This window comes from Sinohyriopsis cumingii, chromosome 2 (assembly GCF_028554795.1).
Source record: "Sinohyriopsis cumingii isolate HCF-2022 chromosome 2, ASM2855479v2, whole genome shotgun sequence".
In the NCBI taxonomy this organism is placed as follows: domain Eukaryota; kingdom Metazoa; phylum Mollusca; class Bivalvia; order Unionida; family Unionidae; genus Sinohyriopsis; species Sinohyriopsis cumingii.
In genome coordinates this window covers 4,779,603-4,794,931 of record NC_142962.1, presented here as the reverse complement: position 1 = coordinate 4,794,931, position 15,329 = coordinate 4,779,603, and positions in this window count along the sequence as shown.

Sequence of the window (15,329 nt, the reverse complement as noted above, 5' to 3'; positions counted from 1 at the left end):
GAGAAGGATCTTTAATTGGGTAGCATGTTTCATTTGTTACGCATCAAATGATATATGTATAATTTATATATTATTTGAGCTGCGATAAATCAGATTGCAGTATAGAAAACTCTGGGAGCAATCCAACCTTTAAAAGAGGCTAGTCACTCTTAATTCTATTTTATCGTTACATTACTAGTTGGTAATGGACACAAAACGGATTTATAGCAAGCATAAATTTAGTAAATGAAGTTATGTTAACATTCCCCAGCTAATGAATGTCAGAGGTAAAACCTTTGTGTTAAATATGCATAGGTAATATTTGAATTTTCGTTACTTTTATTCAAATAATTGTGCAATAGCAATGAAGAAAATTTAATTCAAATAATTCAAATTATTCAAATAATTGTGCAGTAGCAATGAAGAAAAGTGAATTAAAATAATTCAAATTATTCAAATAATTGTGCAGTAGCAATGAATAAAATTGAATTCAATTAATTCAAATTATTCAAATAATTGTGTAGTAGCAATGAAGAAATTTGAATTCAAATAATTCAAATTATTCAAATAATTGTACAGTAGCAATGAAGAAAATTGAATTAAAATACTTCAAATTGTTCAAATATTTGTGTAGTAGCAATGAAGAAAAGTGAATTAGCACGTTACACATCTTAGCGGGCGACATAATTCTTTATGTAATGGCATTGCCTAAGGGTACAATGACATTGCCTAAGGTACAGCAGTTTTGTAAGAATCCGATCACAGTTGTTGGGAACTATAAAAGGACAAAATTAACGAATAACGTAGGTTATCCATTAGCTAGTAAGGTGGAATACGCATCTTATAATTATTATTTTGTTTAATAACATAACAGTTAGAAAGAAACAAACCTAAGAAACTTTCAAATAAACTTATTATTTCTTAACTCAATTGTGAAGCTAAATTCCTGGTTTGTAATATTCAGAAAACTACTTAGAGAAAGTAGGATTTATTGAATATATTCATGATATCATTCTTTTCTCATCATTTCATTTGTAACTTATTGATTGTTTATTGATGGATTTTAATCTCCTGGCTGATAACAACTATTTTGAGTAAAGAACACCGGTAGATTAGCAAATTAAAGATGTTTGGCATTTATTCAGAACATTTCTTACCTTGGCACTTCGGATCATTCAGAATTTAATTCACCATACTGTGAGTTTATCCTAAATATTCACTTTGCAACAGAGGGAAATATATAATTATTAATTCGACTTTAAAGGTTAGTTGCTGAGCTTCTTTCTATTATTTGGGTCAAGGCCATAAGTCGTAATACTGGAAAAATAAATAATCTGAAAAGATAATTGGTTTGGATTCAAGCTGAAAATGACCAAGACCTCAGGAAGTGTTAGCTATGTAACTAAACATTTGAATATTACAATAGCAGCTGGAATATGCAAATATGTCATTTGTGAATATTAACTTCAAGGAGCTGAAAAACCTTTTGAACAAAAAGTCAAGACAGATATGTCAAGTATTTGCAAATATATGATTAGCACGAATATAAAAGCTATTGTAAAATATTATTATCATAGAATCATTTTTGTAATTAGAAAATTTGGTAATTTTGGCAAAGTTGGCATGTTTAACATTAAACACACCCAAAGTGACATCTGTGTAAAGTGATAACCTTACATACGATTGCAAAATAAAATAACAGTTACATTAAATCTAAATAATTTGACATAAATACCTTCTTTTGATTAATGGTAAAGGATTCGAAAACACAAAAAGCAATGAAACCTTGACTGTAAATTTCTTGTTTTATTTGTGCAATAATCGCAAAACCATCTCACATATAGTATGAAGGCAGCGAACAAATAGATGTTAGTATTTTTCAATTTATATGCAGTGGTAAAAATGTGTTTGTGTTGATTATGTATAGCTGGGGTTTTATCTAGCATGACGATGATAAAAAATTGTTTCACTGCAACAACTGAGCGAAAAACACATAGTAAGATAATCAACACATCTCTTTGGCTGCCCTCGGTCTTTGCCTATTGAACACATATTCAGCAGACATTGATGGGTTTTGAATAGTACTATCAAAATAAACAGTTAATAAACAGTGTATGTACTCCTTTGGCTAACACAGTATGAAGGCACAATTGCAAATATTTTTCTTGAGCTTGTCCCTAATGTAAACATGAAGGATTTAATATAAAAAGTCTTGAGTGTTCATGTGTGCGTATTTGTGTAGAGCGGTGAGGGGTAAAGGGTAAAGTTGATTTCAGATTGGTGATTCCTGATCCATCCGAACAATAGAATATGATATGTGCAAAGAAATACATATACAATCTAATAAGATGAATTCCAAGTCTTGAATTATTTTAATATTAATCATATTTCATTCTTCTTCATATATTAATATTGTTTATACCACTGAAAGACATTTTATGGAAACTGCTAGCAGTCTGAGCTATGTTCTTTACACGTTGACCAGATACCTTTAACAATTAGCAAATATACTACACACAGTATCTATTTTGAAAAATGAATATCAGTCTAGGCCTACATGCACATGCTTATGTTAGATTTCATGACTCATTTTGGGTTTGGGTAAATGAAAAAAAGAATCTTGCAAGAGACTTTCACGATAAATAATAATATCAACGATGCAGCTACAGAAAATATGTTTGTTTCTTTCCTCTGTTTAAGACCAAAGGGTCATACAAATTGGAATGTTTCGGAATGTGGAGTTCGTTGAAAGATTTCAAAGATATAAAAAAAACTTGTCTTAAGATTTTGAAGTCACTATGTTTCGAAATTTGTATTGACCCTGGGAAAGAGTTTTCTTTTACATATTTGAAAACATTCGTTACTGAAACCAGCAGGCCTTCACAATATCATTAAACGTTTGAAAGGATTAAAATATTACCCACGAAGTGTCAAAGTCGTTGACGTGTTGCTTGCGTTTGTCAGTCATTGTGATCATTGAGCTCCAAAACAAAACAATAGAATAGTTACAATACAGTAAATGAAATTTTGTATAATAGCGCATTGGGTTTGATGAATATGTTTCTCAGGTTTTGAGAAGAAATTTAAGGAATTACATTTAAAAGACAAGAACGTATATGACTTAACAAAAAAATAATGATGAAAACATAAATTCAGAAAGAGCAAACTGAAAGAAGTCATAAATACACAGAAAGAGAGAGAGAGAGAGAGAGAAAGAGAGCAGGAGGAGGAATATGCAAATGCAGATACCAAGATAGAGAAGAGTTAAACAAATATAACTGCAGAGAGGAGGCAAATGTAGATGTAAAGAGAGACAACGGAGAGGCAAAGAGAAATATAAAGAAAAATACAGTTGTAGAGAGGAAAGACAGAAAGAGAGAAAGCGAGAGAGGCACATAGAAAATGCAGAGGGAACATACAAATGTCAAGAGGGACAGAGAGATATGCAAATGCAGAAAGTGGGAAAATATAGTAAAATGCTGATGCGGAGAGAGAAAATGGAGATCCAGAGAGAAGAAGACAAAGAAAATACATTTGGTGAGAAACGAAAGACAGGGACAGATTGAAATAGAAAAGAGATGGAGAAATGCAAATACAAAGAGAGAATGGGAGAAGAAAGGATAAGTCAAAGTAGAGCAAAATAATTGGACCTGGTATGAGGAACACATACCCACATTGCAAACAAGTTAATGTCCCAATTTATATCATAATAATATGTTTGTTTTCAGAAATTATCGAAACCTTGAAATGGCCTACGGACGGCCATCAAAAGGTATATATTTCTATTTTTGTTTGATTGTAGACGCATTGCACAATCAACGTCTCAAGTGCTAATTGCCATTTAAAAAAATATAAAACACTACATTTTTAATTGCTGTGACTTCATTCAAAGATTCTGAAATATGTCATTGTGGTATATTAAGAATGTTTGTATATCAACCTTTTTAAGACTGCTGATACATCAGCACATACAAGACAAATGTATTTCATTCGAAGTATTTTTTATTTTTTGACCTGTTATATACATTTCGAATTATTTAGGATTTAATTAAAGAAACTTTGAGTTAATCCGAAATGCTCATATTGTAGCTTAAAAAAGCTAACGAAATTCATTAATTTGTTCATTTCAATACACTTGTTGATTTTGCTTCTTTCATTGACTTCTTTAAGACCACATATTATTAATAATAAAAAAATTTTAAAAATTGCTGTGTTTCATTTCTGCCGAAATTGACAATAGCATCACTTATGTTTAAATGTTAAGTAGATATCTAAACATTTGTGTGTGTGTGATTTGGATGTTTATCGTACCTTTAACACTTTTTCAGTCATATCGCTACGATGTCTGCAGTGTGGCAGTTATAGTGATGTCTAGCACTGGGGCATCATGCTGCAGACACATTATCTTGACACCAGGACGACCAGTCATAACACTAACCTCCTAATGCTGAGCGCCAATAATCTTTGGTATGATTCGACCGGGAATCGAACCTATGACTTCCCGCGGCAGATGCTCCCACCACTGGGTCACCGAAGCGGTCGAAACATTTAAAGATTAGAAAAAATAGAGATCATGTGACTAAATGATTAATGAATATTAACTTGAACGAGCCGCAATTATATGAATACCAAATCAAGACATATAAGTCAAAATTTTCCAAAGCACGAACGTGAAAGCCATTCTCATATGTTACCATTTTAGCATCAACAACTTTTTGTTTGGTTCATTTATACAGATAGATAATTCGAATACATTACTGAGATAGTTAAATTAAATTGTACTATCTATTTACTGCATTAATGTGAAATAAATAGACAGGATGTTAACCATTTTGTTCTAAATGTTTACTTGAACTTTGACATTATTTTCTGGACAATTGTATATATTATTTTCTACTTCTATTGTCATCCCTGCACTGTTGACTGTGTCTGCTAATTTAATTTTAAAATTCTGAACTGAAAGAAAGAACAAGCTTTTGTTAGTCTTTTTGCTTTTGAAAAAACCTTCGTTTCCATTATGACTGTTTTTCTACTTTAATCACTTAGTGTTTATGTCAGAAATATTTAAATTATTAGTCGCGTCAAAGCAGATGTTTACAGAATTAGTTTCATTTTTTTACAAGAAATATTTTATAATAGTAAAATTACTCCATTTTTAGATTTGTTCACGATGGTTGTTTTAGATCATTTTCTGTTGCACGAGGTTTGGATAATATTTGATGCCATTTTGCTATTGACAAAACCTAAAGATTAAGATAGAATGTAGACAACTTGTTTTGAACCCCTTGTAAAGAAATGAAAACAGTGAATACATTTATTTATATTAGTCACACAATGTATTGTAGTGTGAAATAACTGGGTGTGTTGATTACATTTAGGTGGGATTGTATTCTGCGTAACGGTCATTAACATAACTCTTTAGCTGTAATCTAGATCCAAACAAAAACAAAAATTAAGTAACACCCTCCACACAACTCAGCAGATGTTGTCACTCTTTATATACTGGTATTACGTAAGAGTATAAAACGTTAATGTGTATTGAAAGGATTCGATGTTTGTTAGAAAAATACAGAATGAAGCGTTTAGGTGTTCTATTTACTAGCAAAGAAAGAAGTTACGCTTTCAAACAACATTACTGCTAATTTTGTTCGAAACGTAAACAATAAGTATTAAATATACAACTTTGCGTACTCAACTCAGGTGTGTAAAGAGAGGGAGGGGTCGTATTGATATTAATTGATCCGAACATTTGGAAGAAACAAAAATAATCTGCAAGATGGGTTGCCAATATAGAATGCTAGTCTTCCTCGATATAGTTTAAATTTAAATGAACGAATTTATATTTATATTAATTGGATTCCAGGGATCGATACCAAGATGTGTGCTGTGTAATGTATCGCCATGTTTTGCTAATTGACATGTTTACATTTAAGACTACAATTTTCTTGAATCAATAAGATATTTCGATTAAGAACATGTGTACGTTTAGGCCAAGAAACTTTAACTACCTTTATAGGTTCCAATATAATTTACTGGATTTAGGAATCAATAGTACGGGGTGCGAGAAAATCCAAAATTCAAGATAGAGGAAACTGTCAAGATTATATGATACATTGACAACAAATAACAGTGATGTTTCTGATTCCACTAATTTCTTTATTATAGAATATATCATTAATCACAAAGTGGAATAAAGAACACGAATAAATTGCACTAAGGCCAAGCGTCTTCTGTCCATGAACGATTTTAAAACAATGAGAAATTCTAATTTAGCAACACAAAATAGTCAAATGTTGAGCATATATGGTTCAGCCTTTTTTAATAAAGTGATTGATAAGGATGGAACCATACATGGACTGTTCTAATTTCCTTGGCCCGTTGAATAATGACATCAGTAATAAACGGAATAGGCTTCAAAGCTATGAAATAGCCAGAATATTCAGATAACGATCGTTATATATATATATATATATATATATATATATATATATATATATATATATATATATATATATATATATATATATATATATATATATATATATATATATATATATATATATATATATATATATATATATATATGTATATATATATATGTATATATATATGTATATATATATATATATATATATATATATATATATATATATATATATATATATATATATATATATATATATATATATATATATATATATATATATATAAAATCTTGTCTATTGTTTTGCTGTCATTGAAATTATGTGCTGAACTTTTGTCCATGATTTTGAGTTGTAAATAACATGTAACTTTTAAGTTTAGAACAGTCTAGCAACAAACATATTTACGTATCAAGAGAAATCTTGTGTGCAGTCAGTCTAGGAATATTCATCACAAATTTTACATATTTATAAGTCCCAAGAAATGTGGTAGCAGACAAAGAAACGATCGCGCTAGAATCCAAAAGATTAAAAGAAAAATTCCAACTATGGACTTGTCGAGTCTAGACTGTCAATACATATTCGGTCCAGAGCGTTGAAATGTGTTATGAAAATATGGAATTTGGGAGAGAGCACGTTTCCGCCCACTGTAAACACTGTAAATACGGCTAAGCAAGCAAATTCCACAATACGTCTTGCGTAACATATCGGTGGCTCATATTCATTTAAAGAGTGTCACATAAGTGTGTTCTTATTTAGATAAAGTAAATGTGTTTTCCATTTTTAAAATGATAACATTTCTATAAAGCCTAAGTTTGTTTCTCTGCGACCTGCGCGTAACCAGGATAATTGCCTAGATATTCATTGCGAGAGAGTAAGATTATAGTTTGGCTGGAGCCTAAAAATATATAAAACCAATTTTCATAAGCACGGAAAGCTTTTTACAGGTGTTGATTTGTAAGATATTAAAAAGACGAAAAAGACGATATAAACTTAGACGACCTTCTCAAAAACTTTCAAATGCTTATTCTTAAACAAGAGCAACCTTGATGATTAATAGGCTAAGTTAAGAAACGACGTTGATTACTTGATAAGTATAAAACAAAACGATCAGGATCAAATGGTTTCACAGCTGACTTTTTAAAGTCTTTCGGACTGACATTAGGGAATTTGTAGCTAGAACAAGTAATGAATGATATGAACCCGGATAATAAAAAACAGTTTTGACACAAGATTTTGATAACTAGTTTACCTAAGGATGATAAACCTAAGCAGTACCTGAGGAATTGGCGTTCATTGTCTCCACTTAATATTGTATGCAAATTAGCATCAGGACGTAATGTCAACGGAATTAAGCCAGCACTGAATGAAATCATATAAACGATCATATTGATTTTATGAAAGGAAAATACATTCGTGAAAATACAAGTATCATATATGATATTATGAATATTACAGGACAGTTACAAATTCCGGTTATATTAGTATTAATTGATTTTGAACAAGTTCTTGATTCTGTTCCATGGAAATATATTCATAGTGTTCAAACTTTTTAACATTGTTGGACCATGTGTAAGACATTGTGCTATAACGTTTTATTGTAAGATATCATTGTCATATTTCAAATGCCTTTGTTACAGATTTGTACAAATTTCCAGAGGTTGTCGACATGGTAATCCAATATCTGATATATACCTTTTTATCATATGCATACATATTGTCTATACCATTAATGTAGAAGGTATGAAACTAAATGGAGCATAATATTTACTTGTATTATATAATTCCTGAAGGCAATGAACATTTACTTTAAGTTATAACTTTAATGCCATGACCTTAACAGTTGTATGCAATGTTTTTACCGTCTCTTGTTTTCAACAACTATTCATCTGTCTTTTTAATATATACCATTTACATTCCATTTGATCGGGAAGCTTTGCATATTTCCCTTAGCCATCTTATCGTTTTACTTTCAAATATTTAGTCTTGATATCGCTGGTTGATATAAAACCTTTTATCAATTTTAAATGATCATCCGTATAGCCATTTGTATGGCGCTAAATACCTTAACAGTGCTGCTGCGTCGTGAAATAACAATCAATCAATCAATCAAACAATCAGTCAATCAATCAATCGATCGATCAATCAATCAATCAATTAGTGTTTTCCATGGAAGTAGTTAATGGGGATACTATACGTACAATGGGAATTAGCATTACAGACCCCACCCCCGGGTCAATATACGTACAAGGGGAATTTAACATGGCGAAAAATCGTGGGTCAATATACGTACAAAGGGAATTTAACATGGCGAAAAATCGTGGGTCAATATACGTACAAGGGGAATTTAACATGGGAATAAATCGTGGGTCAATATACGTACAAGGGGAATTTAACATGGGGAATAGAGTTTGGGCTTGTTTAGGGACAAGGGGAACTGAATATGGGATTTTTTTTAAAAACAATTTTTTTTAAAAAAAGGGGTAGGCAATTGAAAAGTCATTCTCTTTTCGAGAAATATGCGTGGCCCTGAAAAGGGCCTTTGGGTTTCTTCTGCTTCTTCTTCTAATTTCTTCTTTTTCTCCACCAACTTCTTATTTTCTCACGTACACTCTTTCTCTTCTTTTTTTTCTCCTCCTCTTCTTTCTTCTCTTCCTCCTCCTCTTCTTTCTTCTTCTTCTCATTTTCTTCTTCTTTTTCAATTTTTTCATTCCATTTTCGTATTCTTATCCTTTCCTCTTCATCCTCCTTCTCCTCCTTCATTTCCTTCATCACACCACTTATCTTATCCTTTGCTTTTCTTAAATTGTTAATTTCCATTTTTACTCTATGCGGACTATAAGAATAGTGGTCTTCATTGAGTCGTACTAGCATTTGTTCTGTCGTTCCCAAATTGTCAAGGACGTCTTGCAATGTTTGAAACGTGCGGACGTGAAGGAAAACATCCCCTACTTTTCTCATGTCATATAATCTACTATCCACATACGTTAACCAACAATCAACAAACCCCACATCTACTATTTACACACGCAAATCATTAAAACAAAATCCATAATCTACTATCCACACAATCATACATGAAAGCACGTACTTGAGCGCTTACAAACACAAACACATACCCTCACACTGGAAAAAAAGAGTGAGTGTTTATATTCACACTACTCTACCTACACACATTGGCAAATGGATGGTTATTTCTTTTCTAGAGTATTGGGTAGCCCTTAAAAGGGCTGTTTGTTTTTGAACTCCAGATACACCTATCTAATGACGGCACCTTCCTGGCCTGGCGCCACACACGCATCTTCTTCCCCAGTCTCCTTTCACCTTTCTTCTTGGGAGCGCAGAGGGAGGATGATTCGCTTCAGCACCCCAATCCTCTGTCTCTGGAATATTGTACGACATCCTCTCTCCTATTTTCTTTTCCTCCTCTTCCCTCTGTCTTCTCTCCTCCTCTTCCTTCTTTATTCTTTCCTCTTCTACTATAGCCTCCGCGGCCAGTTCATTTAACAGGCGCCTGACATATTCCAGATGTATCTGGAATTCAAGAAGTTTGCTTATTCTGCTATTCATTCTTGTGTTGATCAATCAACAAGGGTAGCTAGACTGCCCAGCGAGTTTCAATTTATAGTGAAAGCGCGGACGTGAAGGAAAACATTCCCTAAAACTTAAAATTGATCTTACCTAGATCATGACCAAAAAACAACAACGCGCGGACCTAAAAGAAACACTCACTCACTTTTTTACTGCTCATCACTATTCTAAAACATTTTCATTAATCACTTCAATAGACTATTCACATACGCAAAGCAATACAATCAAACCCCCAAATCTACTCTTCCCACACCTCAAACACCAAAAAAGACATCATTTTAATCTACTATCCACACCAACGTACTTGAGCACTTACAAACACAAACACACCAACACACAAACACATACCCTCACATTTTTTTAAAAAAGAGTCAGTGTTTACATTCACTCTACACTACCTACACACATTGGCAAATGAATAGTTATTTCTTTTCTAGAGTATTGGGGTAGCCCTGAAAAGGGCTGTTTTTTGTGTTTGCTATGGCAATCTTTTTTAGTTTCTAAGAATGCGATGTCCTCTGAGGATAGACTTTCTGGCGATAGGTCTGGTTCTTCGGAAAGAGAAGAAGAACTCTTTGGTGTCGATACGGCAATCGACAAAGCCTCTGTCAGGTTCAGGTTGCTGCTGCTGCTGTTGTTGTTGTTGTTGTTGCTGCTGTTGCTGCTGTTGCTGCTGTCTCTGAAGTCTGTACTTCTCTGTCCATTCTTCTTTCTCCCTGTTCACTTCTTCTCTGAAGAGCTCTTCTATCAGGTCTTCAGTGACTTTTAACATTCTCACATTCTCTATTTCTTCTGGCTTCGGTATCAGACTGTGTCTGACCCTATGCAAATTCACGTAGGCTTCGTTGAGCTTAGCTAGTGTGGAGCACATCTTCGTAGGAGGATGAGTCGACAATGGATGGTTAGACTGGAAACAACCCCGGTTCTTAAAGTCAAAGCGCGGACGTGAAGGAAAACATCCCCCACACGGTTTTCGAGCCGCAACGTTCAATGAGTGTCATGAGAGGGATAGAGAGAAGTCAAAGAGCATGAATCAAATTATTCTTATACCTAAACAAAAGACAAAGGCATTTTTTCAAAACACAACATTTTTTATTCAAAAATCACTTAACACTAAACAACAACTCTAACATTTTTTAACAATAATCCATCATGATAGCATCAAACATTTTTTTTCAAATGACAAACATTTTCTCAATTTACAATCTACCTTAAACAGGGCTGACAACGTTGTGAATGAAATTGTGATTTCCACTGTTGGAAATCATTAGGCCATTGATGGACACTACGTTTCCTAGCTTGAGACAAAAGATAAGCATAATGGTCACAAAACCATCTATCTACTTTCACATCGTTTCTTGAAGAAGAACGAGGATCAAAATGAGTCACTAAATGTTCTAAGGAATAGCCCAGGCTGCGACGATGCAGAAAATACACACAGTATTGTCCACACACCAAGGAATCTGTGCCTTGTAATTTCACATTATTGAATCGGGTGGTCTGAGCATTTCTTCTCATAAAGTCGATGATATCGTCTTCCAAAGGGGGCAATCCGTACGAATCGAAATATTCCACATATCCTTCTTGAGGAAAGTAAACGGCTACCCAGAGGGTTCCTGGGAGATGACTGTCGTCCGTGTTGATCACGTAAGCTTGATGGTCTTGAGGTTTGCGATGAGGGAGTTCATCTTTAACACAGACGACAGGATTCCAAGAAGCTGTATACGAACTGTGGTTCAAAAGGTAATAAAGTTCCCAGGTATCCATTTGTGTGGTTCTTTTTTTTCTTCACAGGTAATAATAAGTCGTCAATTCGATCCTGACTTTTTGCTTGAAAATGTCTGACAAATAACCGTTTCTTCGTTTCGTCTCCTCACTCTGATTCAGGAGAGCTTCGCTACGATGGATCTCTTGAGTGGTTAATGGTGGACAATAATGTTCACGCAAGTCTTTATACCACTGATGCAACACGTCTTTGTCCGAGATGAGACTCCAAGCTTCGTCCAGATACTCGTCCAATTTTTCTTCTTGACTCAACATCAGGCATTTATCGTGTTGAATTTGACTGGGATGATCGTTTTGACATCCATAGCAATTTTTCTTGATCAATTCCGTGATTTTTTCGACCAAGTGTTTGGCAAAACAGCAGACTAAATGGGCTTCTTGTTCTGGCCATCTCGACTTCATCATGATCACTTCTTCTTTTTCCACGGTCTCCTCACATTTCATGTCCAAAGTTTCTCCACTAGGTAAAGAGGGATAACAGTCTTCCATGGCTTCTAATAGTCTAGAATGACTTCTCTCAAACTGTTGATTTCTATCGTATTATCAAATTCTGCATACAGGATGACGTTCACTGTGTTCCCTGCATCCAGTGCACTCGCAAACTGAATTTCCACACGAATTTGGCCGGATTTTATAGGGTGGAAATGTCCCTCGTCGCTGCCTTGGTCAGGAGTGAAATCGAAAGCCCACAAAGCGTAGCCTCCTGCATAATCGTCGTACGTAATGCCGTGACTAGTGTTGGTTCCTAACTGTCCGGTAGCTTCGTACAGGGACAAGTACGATCTCAAATAATTCTTCGCGGCACCAAAGTTAGGCTCGAAAGGTCGGGTACACAAGGTCTTGCCATCGCGACTGGCTTCAATCTTGGACACATTGTAATGATGAAAGTTGAAAGGATTTTCGTGGTAGGCTCCCTTGAAGGCTGAATTCTTGACGATACCAACAATCAAACGCTTGGGTAACTGTCCTTGGAACAGATGATCTTCGATCATGGATCGCTGTCCAGCAGGAATGGTGAAGGTTTTCACTTCCACGCGTCGGATCGGATACTTGGCGGTCGTTCTGCTCAACGGCTGACTGATGTCGTTTCCCACTTTAGGTAACACTTCTACGCGACGCACGTAGAGTCTGGCTTCTTCGATTTTGGTTTTGTAAGTGGAACCATCAGCAGCCATCAAATGGAAAGCGGCACTGCTGCGATTCAGTCTCAGGCGGACATCCACCCCGTTCAGCAAATACTTTTCTTGTAACCACATGTCCAAATGCAAGCGATCCATCAGTTCTAAACTACGACTTCCAGCAATTTTCTTTCGGCGTTCTACAAATCCCGATAAATTTTGAAGCATCCCCAGCAATTGTAACGGCGTTGAATCTATTCACTTGGTCAGGTTTCCATACCACGCAAGCATCCAGATGAGTGTTCTTGGCTTCTTTTCCGTACGTCAAGAGATTTTCCAGGTAGGCTAGGTAAGGATAAGTATCCATGCTGCTGCTGACTAGTTTGTTATTCAAGTACAAGTCGACCTCACTAAACAAGGAATGCATGAAATTGTTGACGGGAGCTACTGCATCATCATCGGCTAGGTTATCGTTGAGTGGTTCGAACACTTTCACTTTTAAGTATAGGTAACTGCTATTCAGATCGATGTAATCTTCGGGCTGTCCTTTGATTTCAAACTCGATGGGAGCGGAATCGGTCAATGAGGAGACGGGATGAAATTCCACCCACTGGGATTCTTGCATCGTCATCATGGTGGGGGGGCATGGCAAACATATCCAGTTCCGTCTTGGAACAAGCGCAAGACTCTCGGTGCATCATTCTTTTTTGTCTCTTTCTCAATAATCGAATACGTCTAAGTCTCGAACGGTTCTTCTTTTCTTGGCCTTTCTAGCTTGAAGTCTGGTGAAAGGGTGTTTTCTTCGTCGTCTCTTTCTGCCTTGTCCTTGCTGAATGCCTGACTCGGTAGCGTGCAGGGCATTTATAGGTGTGTCTCGTCGGCCTAAAATGCCTTTACCCGTTTGCAGCAAGACATTTTTGCCTGCCCTCATGAAGGCTTCTTTAGGGTTTTGTTTGTCGATGATGACATTTTGGAGAAATTCTTTGCCTTGCGTCAGTGCCGCATCTTTCAAGGCGTGTCACCATCGGTTTTAACACCGGGGCCACCGAACGAAAGGCCGATTTTAATATATCTCCTAAACCGTGTCCTCGCTGTCGTGCAACCCCTCGGTACACTGGATACATGACTTACGAGTCGTGAGAGAACCGTTTTCGAAAATGGAGTTTCACCGTGACTTTTCCTTTGGTGAATGAAATATTTTGTCCCAAATCTCCTTTTATAGTAATGTTGACCGTGTCCAAATACGACTTGCTGACAGGCAAATAGTGAGGATGGACAAATTCGTGGTGGACGTGGTAAGTGTTTCCACCTTCCTCGTCAGCGTTCGTGGCAGAATCCACTTTGAAAGGAATGACACGCAGTAATGGTACGGAGGTGTGTCCCACCACGTTGTATTCCACCACATCGGAATAAACGAACATCAAACTCAGTCCTTGATTCAGTTCTACTGGGGTACGAAAGAACTTGCTAAAAGTCTCGTTGTCGGAAATCACTGTTAGCTCACCTTTTTGCTCAAATTTCTTTCTCATCTCCATGTCTCCGCCCAACATGTCAAACAATTCAGGACAAAATAAGAAAGACATGATTTTACGCCCCTCAGGAAATTTCATCAGGAAGCGACGAGCTGTTTTGTGGTACTCCAGGGTGACGACACCTTTTTTGGTTTCCTCCAAAGCTTTCAGAAACACGCCATTAAACCTGGTGGCTATGATGCTGACCAAATGTTGACCGCTAAAATAATAGCCTGGGGGAATAAACAAGTGGTAGGTCCACGTTCGAGTTTTGTCATTATAGGTTTTCTTGTCATATTTGACATTATTCAAGTTCTGTTGCACTTGCTCGTCATGAACTTCCACATCAAATTTATTTTGATTGGGAAGGACATTGAGGACTTGGGTCGGGTGAATCATTTCTACTAAAGCCACTTCCCAATGGGCTTCGTGATCTAAGGGGATGGCCTGAGGTAATTTGGCCGTGTAACAGCACAACGTGTTGTGGGGAAACACCTCCATGGAACTGTCACTGGGTAAGGTTAAGTAAAATTGGTTTTCGTGACTCATAATTCCAGAGTTCTGTGGCTCTCCGAGGGGTTACTGGCGTGTCTCCGCCCAAAATGGGGCTCTGGTTGTGGTTGTTGTTGGAGTGGTGACTGACAGTGGCACTGGACACAAGGTTCCCGTTCGAGGAGAATTTCAGGGAGGGATTGGGAAGCAGGTAACCGATGCAACTGCTCAATAAAATGGTCCACAATTGTTTGTCTCCTTGTTGCAAACTCAAATTGGCAATGGCTGCCCCGATGACACAATACGCCACGAAGATTTGGCAGAAAAAGACGATTTGCGTTTTAGGCACACGTTCTCCACACCACACCCACAAGGGTTGTTTTTGTAAATCTTGCACAGAAGAACTAGGTGAAGGAGGAGTGGTCGACGTA